This window comes from Barbus barbus, assembly GCF_936440315.1.
Source record: "Barbus barbus genome assembly, chromosome: 35".
NCBI classification, from domain to species: Eukaryota; Metazoa; Chordata; class Actinopteri; order Cypriniformes; family Cyprinidae; genus Barbus; species Barbus barbus.
Genome location: NC_136763.1, coordinates 397,507 through 412,897, shown reverse-complemented (window position 1 = coordinate 412,897; position 15,391 = coordinate 397,507).

The following is a 15,391-nucleotide window of genomic DNA, read 5'->3' as shown; positions in this document are numbered from 1 at the left end:
ATGAAGGTGGTTTATGAGGACACTGCCTATGTCCCCGTAATTCAAAAGGCTTAAAAAACATACTAAATGGTGTTTTTTTGAAAATCTAAAAATGCACAAAGTCTCCTGTGAGGGCTAAGTTTAGGTGTAGGGTTGGTGTAGGGCAATAGCACACACAGTTTGTTCAGAATAAAAACCATTACGCCTATGGAGAGTCCCCATAAACCACAAAAACCAACGTGTGTGTGTGTGTGTGTGTGTGTGTGTGTGTGTGAGTGTGTGTGTGTGGTTGACAATCAGTATGTTTGAGGGATGTTTGTTCAGCACATGTTGTGTAGTTTTTATATTATGTGGAGCTATGTGTTTAGTTTAGATCTGCACTCAGAATTTATTTTCATATTATCTAAATACTTTTTAAATTCTACTGGTCAGTGAAAAGACATAATGAAATAAGTTTCTTCTGCTCACCAAGCACAAATTTATTTGAGCCAAAGTACAGCAAAAACAATACATTTTTAAAATATTTTTACTATTTAAAACAGCTGTTTTCTATGTGAATATGTGTTAATCTGTAATGTATTTCTGTGATCTGCAGCTGCATTTTCAGCATCATCCACTCCAGTGTCACATGATCTTCAGAAATCATTCTAATATACTGATTTACTGCTCAACAAACATATCAGATTATTATTAACACTACAGTCTGTACTGTTCAGGTTTGGTTGGAGTAAGTAAGATTTAATAAAAAAAAAAAACAAAGAAAAGAAAAAAGCAAGGCCACATTATCTGTGAGTTTCATTACATATTATTATCATTGAACATTCATTGATAACTGTTATCAATGTTGAAAACAGTTGTGCTGCTAAATATTTCTGTGGAAACTAGTGTTGCTTTCGTCAACGAAAATTATGACAAAATATTGTCGTCAACGAACCTTTATTAAGTCGTGGCCTAATGGTTAGAGAGTTGGACTTGTAATCCAAAGGTTGTGGGTTCGAGTCTCCGGCCGGCAGGGATTGTAGGTGGGGGGAGTGAATGTCCAGCGCTCTCTCCACCCTCAATACCACGACTGAGGTGCCCTTGAGCAAGACACCGAACCCCCAACTGCTCCCCGGACGCCGCAGCATAAATGCCCACTGCTCCGGGTGTGTGTTCACGGTGTGTGTGTGTGTGTGTGTGTTCACTGCTGTGTGTGTGTGTGTTCACTGCTGTGTGTGTGTGTGTGTGTGTGTGTGTGTGTGTGTGTGTGTGTGTTCACTGCTGTGTGTGTGCACGTTGGATGGGTTAAATGCAGAGCACGAATTCTGAGTATGGGTCACCATACTTGGCTGAATGTCACTTCACTTCACTTCACTTCACACTTCACCTTTATTACGTGATAGAGACGAGACGCAACGTAAATGCTGGTCATGTGACGATGACTATAATTAAATATATAATGCAATATTGTTGATGAATAAAAACGAGACTAAATGTGGTTTACAAAATAAAAGCTAAGCTAAAATGTTTCTTCATTTTCGTTGACTAAAACGAGACGAAACAATATGTTATAACGTTATTTCGTCTCGTGTAGTTGCGTTATTATTATTATTTTGCAATATTTCTGTTTCCTGTGTCTCACTTCAGGGGCTTCATCAGGTCGCACTGCGCAGACGCAGGCGACGTCACTTCCTCAAGCCCCACTCGCGGCATTATTTAGAAGACGACAGCAAAGTTAAGTCTGACACAGAGAAAAGGACCGATGGTCAGCCAGCCGGGGTTCGTCTTTGGGAGATGTGTGTGTACTTCTAAGTTCTAACATGTTTGGTTGGTCAAATAAAAGTTGTAAATTCAAATCAGAGCGTCTTCCGTGTCTGGAATGGATGTATTCTTGAGTCTATAAGGTAACAATAATATAATAAGATAACCTTGTTTGAAATGGGTTTGGCTAAAAGAAAATTTTGGTTTCGTCTATACTACTAGCTGCTTATACTATATTGACTGGGTTAAATAGAATTGCATTACTAAAAAGAGACTAAAATACCATTTTCATTGACGAAAACTAGACGAAAATAGTCATGGATAATTCTGACAAAAATAAGACTATAATGCTCAGACTTTTAGTTGACTGAAACTTGACTAGACTAAAAAGAATATGAACGTGACTAAAACTAATAAAACTAAAATGACAGCTTCACACAAAGACTAAACTAAAACTAAAATTAAAACAGGCCGCCAAAAACAACACTAGTGGAAACCGTAATACATTTTTTTTTACATTTATTTTCAGGATTGTGGGTTTGTAGTAAAATCTTATTCATAGTTTGATAAAGACACATACAGGTAAACTAGAGAATTCAGCAGCACTGATTCTGATTTACCTGCAACTAAACATCACTGAAAGACTAACTGCTATTGGTCGTTTAAGACTTTCTACAAGTCTGTCTAGACTAGTTCGAAGCGGATCTGTTATGCCAGCTTGTTATTCCAACGCTGCCAGAAACACCACATGAGACGCTGTGAGACATCATCTGTGTGGATCGTCGCAGTAGACTTTAGCATTAGACTAGAATTAAACTGCTGGTTTCATCTGGCCACAACACTATTTTGACATCACTTCTCTGTTTAAAACTGTAAAGCTGCTTTGACACAATCTGCATTGTGAAAAGCGTTAAATAAATAATGGTGACTTGACTTGACTAGGTTTTCACCGTTAAACGATTCACCGGGTGATTCCTGGAGGGTTCAGACTGAATGTTTGTAAACCCGCATGAACATGATGGATGAGCTCAGCATGAGACCTGCTCAAATAACAGCTGTTTTGCTCTTCAGCGTCAGATTTATGTATTCCTGACTCTTCTGTTCTAATCAGGGATATTTGTATATGCTATTACGCTTTTTTAAATATACAGTATTTTCACTTTTAATTTTATTTTCGTTTTGGTGTGTTGTTAATTTTTCTGTTTAGCTTTATTTTTTATTTCAGTTTTAGTATTTTTTTAGTACTTCAATTTATTTTATTTCAGCTAGCTTCCAAGGCAACATATGTAATTTTTAAGTTTAGATTTTTCCTTTAATATTCATATTTCATTTCAGCTTTATTTCAGATAACTAAAGTGATTTTTAATAGTTTTTTTTTTACAGAATAAAAGTCTGTTCTTCAGTCCAATTGAATGCACCTTCTATATATGTTAGTATTTAAAAGCTGCTTGTAATCGCTTTGGTTCATCGTGTGACTTTCTCATGATCACCTGCTGTTGGTGGTTATCAGTGTATTACAAAGCTACAAAACAGATTTCATTACTTCAATAGGTTTGTATATTAACATTATATAACTTAATGAAATTACGGTATTTAAATGTAAATTTAAGTTAAAACTGTAAAACCTAAAATGTTGCTACCGTATTTTTTTTACGGTAAAATTTTGGCAACCACAGCTGCTGTTTTTTTACTGTAAATTTATGGAATTTGTTTACAGTGAGTGTCTGTGTGCAGAAGCGCAGAGAGTTTGCCGTCCTTGAGCGCTGCGATGAAACATGCCGGCTGGTTTGTGAGAGTTTGTCGTCCTGTTGAATGCGAATCACAAACACTCGGTGCTAATACGGCGTATAATGTGACACTAAATATGCAGATGAGTCCAGCTGAACAGATGAGTTTATATATGCGTGTCATGATGCCATCTGTGAGGGTCAGATGATCCGGACCGGAGAGACACGCCGAGTGTGTGTGTGTGTGTGTGTGTGAGAGAGCGCATTGGTGTTCTATGGGATATAGTTATACAGTAATTGTGGTTTTTGTAGAGCTGTCAAGCACTGAAAATCTTTAATAAATTTCATGATGTTCTGATAGATTAATCACAGATTAATTGCACATCAGATTTGTCTGAGAAATTACCCCCCAAACGATCATGTTGGTGTTAGATGAGAAAAGCATTGAATACACATTACAAAAACATAGGTTTAGAATTTAATATTTTGATTCAATATAGAATTTATTACACATACACTATTAAGGCTTCAATGTGGCCATAACAATGTTTTCAGAAGCATTGTTGTTAAATAATACTGTAAGGTTAATGGGTTTTAAATGGGCATTAATGTCTTCATGAGTCATTGAATCATTCACTCAAACGATTTGTTCAAACAGCTGATTCATTCATAACGAAGCAAGTGACAGTCTTTATAAATGTCACTGAATCAGTAATTCATTCTAAACCGTGGATTCATTCAGTAACGAATCACTGCTGCGTGTTGAGATGCTCAACAGTTCTGCTGTGAGTTTCAACTATTTTCATTTGTGAAATTGAGCAAAACAGAAAATATTGACAATACTGTGTCTAAAATGTAACACAACATTGACTTCTTGTTTATTGAACTGTTCTATAAATCAATGACATTTGCAGTGGTGCAGATATTGGTGAAAAACAGCATTCTTGCTAGTGTGATACTGCTAAACTATATCATATGATGGAAATATAAGAAGCTGATTGCACTCATATCTTGAATTTTAGACTCATATAACTGCATTCTAATAGACTTCATCACACAGTTACTTGTCCTGCATCATGTTCATCAGACGCAGTGTTCATGTAAGATGACGGACAGGTCTGCGTGGCGCGCTGTGTTAAATGCATTAATCATAAGTAATCGCACCAAATGAACATGTTAAATCGACAGCCCTAGATTACAGTTATGGTTATGCTTGTGTTTATATGTTTGCAGCTGAATTTACTGAAGTGAGATGATGACTGTGATGATCAGGTCAGTGTTCAGCATGAAGGCAATTTATGGCTCTGCTAATAGTGTAATAGATTTGAAGAGAAAGAGAAATCATATTTGAAAAAAGTGCTTCCAGTTATTATTTGAGAGGAAAATGGTCATGCATTGATTTCATTCTCCTGTGCTTCCTAAAGCAGTGACACAGACTCGTGTGAAGCTGTTTGTAAATGGATGAATCGTTGCTGTAGAAGAGATGGTGTTAATATATACAGTTTAAACTCCACAGCCGAACAAATCGGGTCAGTTTCCGCTGTGTTTGTCATTTGTTGAGGGAGCTGCAGGAGGGTTCTGATTGGTCCCTGCAGGGCTTCGAGCTCTCTGATTGGCTGAGAGGCTTCATTTATCACGAGTGGATCTGTCATCGGCTCCAGAGATGCTCAGAAGAATAGTCTGATCTTCAGCGCTCGCTTTATTTCCTCTCAAACTGCAGAAGTGCAGCGTCTTCTCAAAATCAACACGGGTTTATCATCAGTGATGTGTTTACACGATCAGTCATGGAATAATGATTCATGTGTATAGGTAACTTAATATAAAACCATAAAAAATATATTTTTGTTAGTTGAAATGCAATAAATGTTAAGTGAAATTAAATAAAATATATAAAAAAGTTTTTATATTTAAATGTATTTAAACTCATTTAAATGTAGTTTAAATTTTTTTCAGCTGCTTACCGACAAAATCTTTCCTTGTCACACAGTTTCTGAAAGCTGACTCTCAAACAGCAGAAACACACCAAATCTGCAAAACCAGACACTAATTCTCAGACTTTGACTCAGTTTTCAATTTCATAAAACACTTTTTGCAAAACACAACACACAGTTCTCTCTGTAACACACACAAATCAGAGATACACAAATTGATGGGGTGGTGATGGCGCAGTGGATAAGACACATGCCTTTGGTGTGAGAGACCCGGGTTCGAATCCACTGTGAGACACCAATGTGTCCCTGAGCAAGACACTTAACCCCTAGTTGCTCCAGAGGCGTGCGACCTCTGACATATATAGCAATTGTAAGTCGCTTTGGATAAAAGCGTCAGCTAAATGAATAAATGTAAATCTAACAGGGATTAATATTATGGCAAAGGTGTTTTCAAATGTTTGCTTTTGAGATGTGTTTGTGATATTTTGAATGCAGTGCTTCATTTTGCAAGAGATGTGAGGCATTTTGCATTTTGTGTGCAATTCTTGGATTTGTGTGTAAAGTTTTGAAAAAAAGAGGCAAAGTTTTGAAAATGTGTGAAAGCAGCTGAAAAAAACTGAAACTTCATCTATTAAAATAACCAAAACTGAAATAAAAATAAAAACTATATAAATATTTAAAATAAACAAAAGTAATATGTAACAAAAAAAAACCTAAAACTTTTACTAAAATTAACATGAAAGCTGAAAATATCAAAATAAAATGTAAATATGAGGAAAAGCTATAATAGTGTGTGTTCTTTATCGTGTTCCTCGCATGCTAGACTCATCTTAAATGATTCATAATTAACTAAAGTAACAGAGCGAAGAGTCTCGGTGCGTTTATTGTGAGGTCAGTCTGACATGTGAGGAGTTCTCGGAGTTAAAGCCGGTGAAGTGAGTTCAGAGCAGTTTGATTATTCTCAAGGTCGTTAACGGCTGACGGTTAGACTCTCGTTACTGTGACGTCATTCATGAGCTGCGTCACACACGTTCATATGGGCAGAATGTCATGTTTGTTTATTTACTTATAAGTGCAGTATGCATATGTTAGCATTTCTGTATATGTATTAGGCAGCTGGCTAATTTCCAAGTGTAGTCCTTTGGCCAGATGATAAAATAAGTATAAAAACATTCAAAAGAACAAACATTAGGGCAAAAAGATAAAGAGAAAAAAATAATAAAGAAGGAAAGAGGAAAGAAAGTGTGTGTGGTTGTGCACAAACTCAGAAGTGAGATAAATCTGTAAAAATTATTTAAAAACAGCATTATTTTTAGCATTATATTTATTTTAACCTATATTATAAACTGTGAATATATGTTTAATATGTCAGAATTGTCTGGTGGATTTCAGCAGTTGAGCGTCTGAAATCTCTGATTTTCTTTGCTGTTGTGTAGGAGAAACATGAGCCTGGTTTACTGAGTCTGTGATTTCTGCTTTACTTCCTCTCAAGCTGCCTACATATACTGTGCTAGATTAACTGGGACTCAGCACTTAAATGTTGTCCTTTTGTTGGGTGAATTGCTTCTATTGTCCTCATCTGGATAAAAGTGTGTGTTAAATGATTGAATACAGATGTTCCTGTGGAGAACGTGGTGTGTGTGTGTGTGAGAGAGAGAGTGTGTGTGTGGGTGTGTGTGTGTGTGTGTGTGCGTGTGTGTGAGACAGAGAGAGAGAAAGAGACAGTGTGTGTGTGTCTATGTCTATGTGTGTGTATGTCTGTGTGTGTGTGTGTGTGTGTGTGTGTGTGTGTGTGTGTGAGATAGAGTGTGTGTGTGTGTGTGTGTGAGAGAGAGAGAGTGTGTGTGTGTGTGTGTGTTTGTGTGTGTGTTACTGTGTCAGATCTGCTTGTGTTTCCTGCTGATACACTAAACTGTAGCAGATAAACTCTTGTAGTGTGTATCGGTATCAGATCAGCGTGTGTGTGTGTGTGTGTGTGTTTGTGTTTGTGTGTGTGTGTGTGTTTGTGGGTGTTCTGGGAGTTTAGAGGGTTGCTTTATCTCCTCTGTCACTCGTGTATTTTTATATGGGCCTCCTGTAATCCGAGCAGGATCTTGGCCGGGCGGATGTGTTACCGGCTGGATTCTCCACGCATGAGCTACAGCTCTTCAGGTTCCCACAAACACTGTGGATTTTGGACACTGTGCCGAGGTACTGTACAAATACAGTGAAAGTTAAATGTGTAAATGATTTGTTAAACTGATTCGTCAACCATTATGTTCCATATATGAGTCCTTTGATCATGTGGATGGAAAACAGAAACTTTCTCAGACATATTGGGCAGAAAATGCAGTGTTTTTCTGTCTGTTTTCCATGAGGATCTACTGTATGTTTGTGTGCATCTTTTATCTTATGCTAATGAAGAAGATTTATCATGAAACATCTGATCTTCAGAAGCGCAGTGGACGCTGATGTTATTCCACGATGGTTTAACACTTCTCTTCATATTACATGTTTGCTCTTTATTTTATTTATGCACTTATTTCATGCCATTCAAAAGCAAATATTTGATCTTATCTTTTGAGCATAAAATCTGTGCTGCGCTTTAGAAAAGAAGCGCTTTTCTGAGAGAAAGTTATGAAGAAACTCAACAGCTTTGATCATTATAAAAATCAAACTGCTTAATGGAAGTTGAAAGAGACATCATTATTTCACAATGAATCGCTGGGACCGTGCTTCAATTATTATTGCAATTTAAATTAGATTTTTGCCTATTTATTACACCGCTTCTGTGCATGGCATGGAATTCCATTTAGGCTGCAAATTAATCCAATTTCGCAAGAGTGATAAAAACATGAAGTTTAACTATGACTTTTAAAAGAGAGCAAATTTGGAGTTAAGCTTCATGAAATGACTGAAGATGAGGTGATTTTTAATGGTTGTCATGGAAACGCGTGATGATGAGAAACTTTGAGTTCGTCTGCATGATCACGGCTTGTGTATTTCTCTTTTTACTTCTCCATTCTGTCACCGATGGAGTTTTGGTTCCTTGCCGCTGTCGCCTCTGGCTTGCTCAGTTGGGAACGCTTCATTTCCAGCGATATTTGACCTGATTGCAAGACACTATTTAAACTTATTGACACATTATTTTCCTTTTTTGATATTGTGCAGTGCTTTGACACAATTTGCATTGTAAAAAGCGCTATATAAATAAAGGTGACTTGACTTGACTTGACTTCTTACTCATTTCTTTATTTTAAAAATGAGAAAAAGCACACTGAACTGTTGAGTTGCAGACGTTTTGGTGGTTTTTATATTTGCCTGTTTTTCACAAAAGTCATGAAGTTCAGAATGCATTCAGGAGCTCAGCTAAACTAGTGGATAATTGGATTAAAACTAACTCGACATCCATGCAGGATTGGTAAAACTCTCCATCTGAAACATACAAATCCAGGAATGGAAATCCAGGCTGATATTCCTGATTAAAATATATTTAGGAAAAACTGAAATATAAATGCATGCTTAAATTAAAGATGATTCTTGTGAGAAAATGGAAGTCGGATCAGTAACACTTTATTCTGATTTGACAGACATTCTACTGATTGTAAGTAACTTTGCAAGCACATCTTGACTTGTTCTACTAACCTAACACTAATACTCTAATAGAGTTAGTTAATGTAGTTGCAAAGAATATCTAAAGGTGACCATCAAAATAAAGTGCAACCATTGGATATTCACCCAAACATGTTAAACAGATTAATTTCACATCATTCTTTGATCTACAAACTTTTTTTTATTTATTTTATTTTAGTCTTGTCTTGGGAAGTCGTGGCCTAATGGTTAGAGAGTCGGACTCGTAATCCAAAGGTTGTGGGTTCGAGTCTCGGGCCGGCAGGGATTGTAGGTGGGGGGAGGGAATGTCCAGCGCTCTCTCCACCCTCAATACCACGACTGAGGTGCCCTTGAGCAAGGCACCGAACCCCCAACTGCTCCCCGGGCGCCGCAGCATAAATGGCTGCCCACTGCTCCGGGTGTGTGTTCACGGTGTGTGTGTGTGTGTGTGTGTGTGTGTGCGCGCATTTGTTCACTACTCACTGCTGTGTGTGTGCACTTGGATGGGTTAAACGCAGAGCACCAATTTCGAGTATGGGTCACCATACTTGACAATACGTCACGACTTTAGACTTTAGACTTTTGTCTTGTTTGTCCCTGTAAGAATCTGTGATATTTGCCACTCTAAATGTCATTGTATCACATACAATGACAAAAAAGCACATTGTCTAATGTATTATTTAATATATTTAAAGGGGCAGCATTTAATAAATAATACATGCATTTAAATAAATAATCTGATAATATCCTACTAAAAGTTTTTTTTCCTCATTAAATTGGTGAAGTATCTCATGTCTTAAGTTATTTAAAAGCTTTTAAGTTTTAAATAAAATTTCATTAAATTAAAATGAAAAAAACAATTATATAGGATATTTAAAGGAGTAATGTTTTTAAATAATCTGATGAAATCATAATTTTAAAGAATATTTCCTCATTAAATTGACAAAAAAGCATCTCATGTCTTAAGACATTTAAAGAAGCATTTTTTTAGTAGTTAAATTAATTTTAAAAAAAAATTCCAGCCCGATCTCACGGAAATTCGTACATATCTTACGAGGTGGTTAATTCGTACAAATTCATAAAATTTTTGCTAAATCGTACGTATTTTACAAGTTGCACAATTCGTAAGAATTTGTACGAATGACCTACACCTAACCCCGCCCCTAAACCTACCCGTCACTAGGGTTTAGACAAATCGCACAAAATGAGGTCGTACGAATTAGCCGCCTCGTAAAATGCGTACAAATTGGTCGTGAGTGTCATGAATCAGACCTCTGTGGCTCTCTCCGATGGCCACCGGAGGGCACCCTCTCCTGAGTATTGACTTTCCCGGACTCCATTTCCCATACACCCCGTTCAGAGACTAATCACCTGCACAGGTGTTCCCCATTATCCACACTACTTAAACAGCATTCACTCTCACTCTCATTGTGAAGTCTTGTTTTGCCCCGGCTGACATTTCTAAGCGTTTACCTTGTGATTCTGTGACCCTTCTGTGTATGACTTTGGATTGTTTGACTACTGTTGATTCTCTGCCGCCTGCCCTTGTGATCGTGCTTTCTGGAACTCTGACTGCTTTGCTGCCTGCCCTGACTCAAGCCCGGTATCGTTTATGGCTCTGACTCTGATATTCCTGCCACTGTTGTTTTGAACACTGCCTGTTTGACCCTGATCTTGATTATTAAAGATATGTGCAGTGCAAATGGATCCACATGCTTCTGACCCCTCATTACAGGGAGATAGCGTTGTTTTTTTTCCTCATTAAATGCTATATAAGCAACTTTAACTCCTTGATTCAAAGGAGCTGTTCTAGAACAGATGACGTCTATGTTTAGTCAGTATTTAGAGACAAAATAACACAAACCATTTTGATCGGTTGAGACTGAGGAACTCATATAGAGCGATGAACTAATAATCCACTCAACATGGTTTCTCTCTCAGATCTCGCTGTTGGTCTGTGGCTGATGCATGTGTGTGTGTGTGTGTGTGTGTGTGTGTGTGAGGGAAGGAGAGAGAACGAGAATCGTTTGGGGCAGAAAAAGCTCCTCCGCTTTGCCAAATGTTCCCGGGACAGACTGACACACTTTAGAGCGACGCGCAGCAGAAATGGGACGGTCTGGAGACGACGGCGAATCTAGGCCACTGCCAATCAAGCATCACTAAACGAACTTCAGATAAACCTAGCCTCTCTCTCTCGCTCGCTCGTCTTCCTCCACCTGCGGTTACATATTTATGTGTTTTATTAGAGTCTCATCTGATGATTATTCATTTGAACACCAGATGCCGAAACAGAACTCTTTATGATGCCGTATGAAAGCGACGCACAGCTGCTGCAATTAAACGTCCACAAGGTCGTCAGATCCTTCTAGAGTTGGTTTATGTGTGCAATCAAAACGATATAAAACTGTAACCAGTGTCCAATCAGACTGTCATCAGGACGTTATGAAAGTCAACAAATAATCAGGCAGCAGAGGGAAAGAAATCAGCGTTCCTCTTCTTCTGCCGTAACTCCAGCGTTTGGCTGCTAGATAATGATGGAGCACTGCTGAGAAACTGACTGATTCTGCTGATCTTCGGAGTCAGAACAGTGCGTTTCTGTTAAATGACGGCTGGTGCCATTAACCCGTCCTCTCCGAGTGTTCAGTGACAGCTTGAGGAGCTGAGTCTGCGTTCGGCGAAGGACAGGATGACAGAAGAGAGCGGATCGTGTCAGGAAGAGAGCGTGATGTTCTCCTGTGAGAGAACAGTCAGGTCTCTGAGATCCTCATCATTATCTGACTCTAGCAGGAGCTGCTGGTTTGTGTGCCGCACCATCATGGGGAGAAAAGCTCTCTCCATTCATGCTGATTGCAGTAATAGTGCAGATATCGTCTGATCTTCCAGCAGCTGTTTTCTCAGTGTCTGATTCTTGTTTAAAGTGTCTTGTGCTCGTTTATTTGTCCCGTCCGCTGTCTGTGACGTCAACAGTGAAGCTTTCACACCGTTTCTGTGTCTCAGTTCAAAGGATGATCGCATTTGTTGACCGCTTACATCGAGGCAGCATACTTTTAAGAAAAGTCACCATTACATTCCAAAGTAAGAAGGAAATTTCAGTCATTTTCTCCTCACAATAATAACGGTCAACTTTATAATGGTTACTTTTCTAAAATGTGGGCAACAAATGCGACCATACTTCAAAATGTTAATTCAGAATTACTGTGTCCCAATTGTTCTATTTAAACTATGCCCTAAAAATAGGGTAAAGTAGAATAGTATAGTGCATCTTTAACTAAACTATTTGAAAATCTGGAATCTCAGGGTACAAAAAAAAAATCTAAATATTTAGAAAATCTCCTTAAAGTTGTTCAAATGAAGTTCTTAGCAATGCATATTACTAATCAGAAATGAATTTTTGATATATTTACTGTAGCAAATTTACAAAATATCTTCATGGAACATAATCTTTACTTAATGTCCTAATGATTTTTGACATAAAAGAAATTGACCCATACAATGTATTGTTGGTTATTGCTACAAATATACCTGAGCTACTCATGACTGCTTTTGTGCTCCAATGTCACATATTTGTAGTTTTTAACACTTATGATTCGTGTTTGTTGTTAAACATTTTGGGTTGTGGCCAATATTAGCCGATAGATCTGCGCCGCCAGTTTTCACAGAAAATAGGAGACAATCCAGGTTAATCCAATACTCATTTCAACATGATTTGGAATGCTAATTCTAATTTTGAATACTATATAGAACAGATAGTATGCGAGTTTGGACGTCATTACTCATATGATATCCACAGCTGTCCTACAGAGTATTATTATTTTTTAAACCAACTCAACAAATAATAATAAATCCAAAATGTAAATTTATGCAATCTACTCCACTTTCCTGCAGCGCTACAAACCCGCAGCTTTAAAGTATCGTAACGTTCTTCTTTTATCATGTCATCTTCACATGATACAGTTTCTCAGGCCATAGTTTTTTAAAACTGAAATTTGGAATGAAACGTCTTGGTAAGAGCTTGAGTTTCCAGTTTTCAGGATGAATGGAAGCCAGTGAAACAGAAGGAGTAAAGTGAGCGTCACTTCAGTATGACTGTCTGACACACAGGCCGTTTAACCACTTGGCTTAAAGTTCAAGCGGCAGCGCAGTGGTTGCGAGCTCACTAGAGCAGATGTGTTTACTCGCTGATCATGCGACACTAAACAGCGATGTGAGATCCAGCTTGAAGCACTTTATTTCAGAGACGGACACAATGATTTGGAGATTTAAACCAGTTTAAAGCCAGATGAGACTGCTGACAAATATGAGAAACACTGTGTGCAACAATACAGTCAGAAGACTTGTCAATCTACAAATCGCCATCATTTACGAAAAATTAACCATGGTTTTATTGTAGTAAAATTGTAGTAACCATGCTTTATTGGGCGTATTGACTACCATTTGTATAGCCACAGTTTTGCTACAAATACCATGGTTAAACTTTGGTCAGTGTTGCAAAACCATGGCTAATTTGTGGTTACCATGGTTTAACTATAGTAACCATGATTTTATGATTTTATTTGAAGTAAAACCATGGTTAATTTTCATAAGGGTTACCATGGATTTACTGCAGTAACACTAACCGCACCATGGTATTGTTTCAGAAATGAGGGTATTTGTATTATAATTTAATTTTATTGTATTATTAATGTAAAGATGTATTAAATATATTAAAGGAGTAAGGGATTACTGATAAATTTACATTTGCATCCTAACTCAAACTACTGCTACTATCAAATGTGCATTTCTAAGAGACACACAAGTGTTATGATTATTAATATTATAAGGCAACACAAACCTGTTTCTTGCAGAAACTAAGAAATACATTTTTCTATTAAGATATTTATTTTCTATTTATGTTTCAACTTAAAATAATTTGTTACCCCGCTGACTTAAATTTTTTTGTTTAGTCAACTTGAAATGTTAAGATACTCAATGTTAATTTAAGGGACAAGTGGAGTATTTTACTTGACTAAACTAAAAATTTTAAGTAAGCGCGGTAACAAATTTAAAAAAGAAAATTATAAGATGAAACAACAATTTTTATTTTTTTATTTTTTTTACAGTGATTACAGCAGTTAGCTACAGCCCCCAAATTCAGCATTCAAGGAGTGTAGATATTTGCCCCGAACACAATTAAATATTTAACTTTTGCGAAACTTTGCTTGTTTTACTCTGGTTGAGTCTGCGTGCTGTTGACACACATTATTTCATAAATAGGCTTCTTATCACTGTAAAAAGTGATAAGTTGACAACTTAAAAAATTTAGGAAACCCGTTGCCTTAAATTATTAAGTATAAGTATAAGTTAAGTATAAGTTAAGTGAATTGTCAATTGTCACTTAACTTTTTTTTAAAGATTATTATTTACTTATTTTAAGGCAACGTGTTTCCTCAATTTAAGTCAGCATCACTTTTTACAGTGATACAAGATTTGACATTTATTGTGATAATTATCGATATCGACTGATATGAAAAGAAATTGTTGTGATAATTTTTTTGGCCATATCACCCAGCCATGTCTCCAGGTCTCACTGATTTAATAGCGTGACGACATGAAGCAGTTCTCTCTCCCTCTCTCTTCTCATCATTATTCCCAATCCAAGCCTCATCTTCATGCTGCAGTTCCTGAGGACTGAGGCACGCCGGGCCATCTGCATTAATTACGCTTGAGCGCTTGATGTCTCTCACAGGACTCACCATCTTCCCATGACATCACAACAATGCCTTGATTGGCTAACTGGATGTTTAACTCACCTTTGATATACAGCGACAGTAACCGGCTAATGATGTTGACGGCGGCCTCAAACTCCCTCGATCCATGGCTTTATCCTGCGTGTTTGTCAAGTCAAGTCACCTTTATTTATATAGCGCTTTTAACAATGTAAATTGTGTCAAAGCAACTGCACAATATCAAAAAAGGAAAATAGTGTGTCAATAATGTAAAATGAAAATATAAAAAAAAAAAAGATTTTAAACGATATCGCCAGAGGTGGTAGCGGCAAGGAACCAAAACTCCATTGGTGACAGAATGGAGAAAAAAACCTTGGGAGAAACCAGGCTAAGTCGGGGGGCCAGTTCTCCTCTGGTAAAACGAACCAGCTGTTCAATTCTAGCTGCAGCAAAGTCAGATTGTAAGGGCTCAACTGGTTCCAGTGGTCTTTTCCCGATGGCTGTGTAAGTGGCGGGGTCCTCGCTGGGGATCTGTCTCTGGCGCTCATCTCGGTGTCCTGGTCTCCGCTGACGTTCAGGGCTGTAGAGGTCGTCTCTGGGTGCTGATCCACCATCTGGGCTGGATACGGACCGGATCGGGTGGCTACGGTGACTGGGGATATGTCCCCGGGGCTCATCCAGGTGTCCGGCCTCCGCCGACGATCAGGGCCACATACAT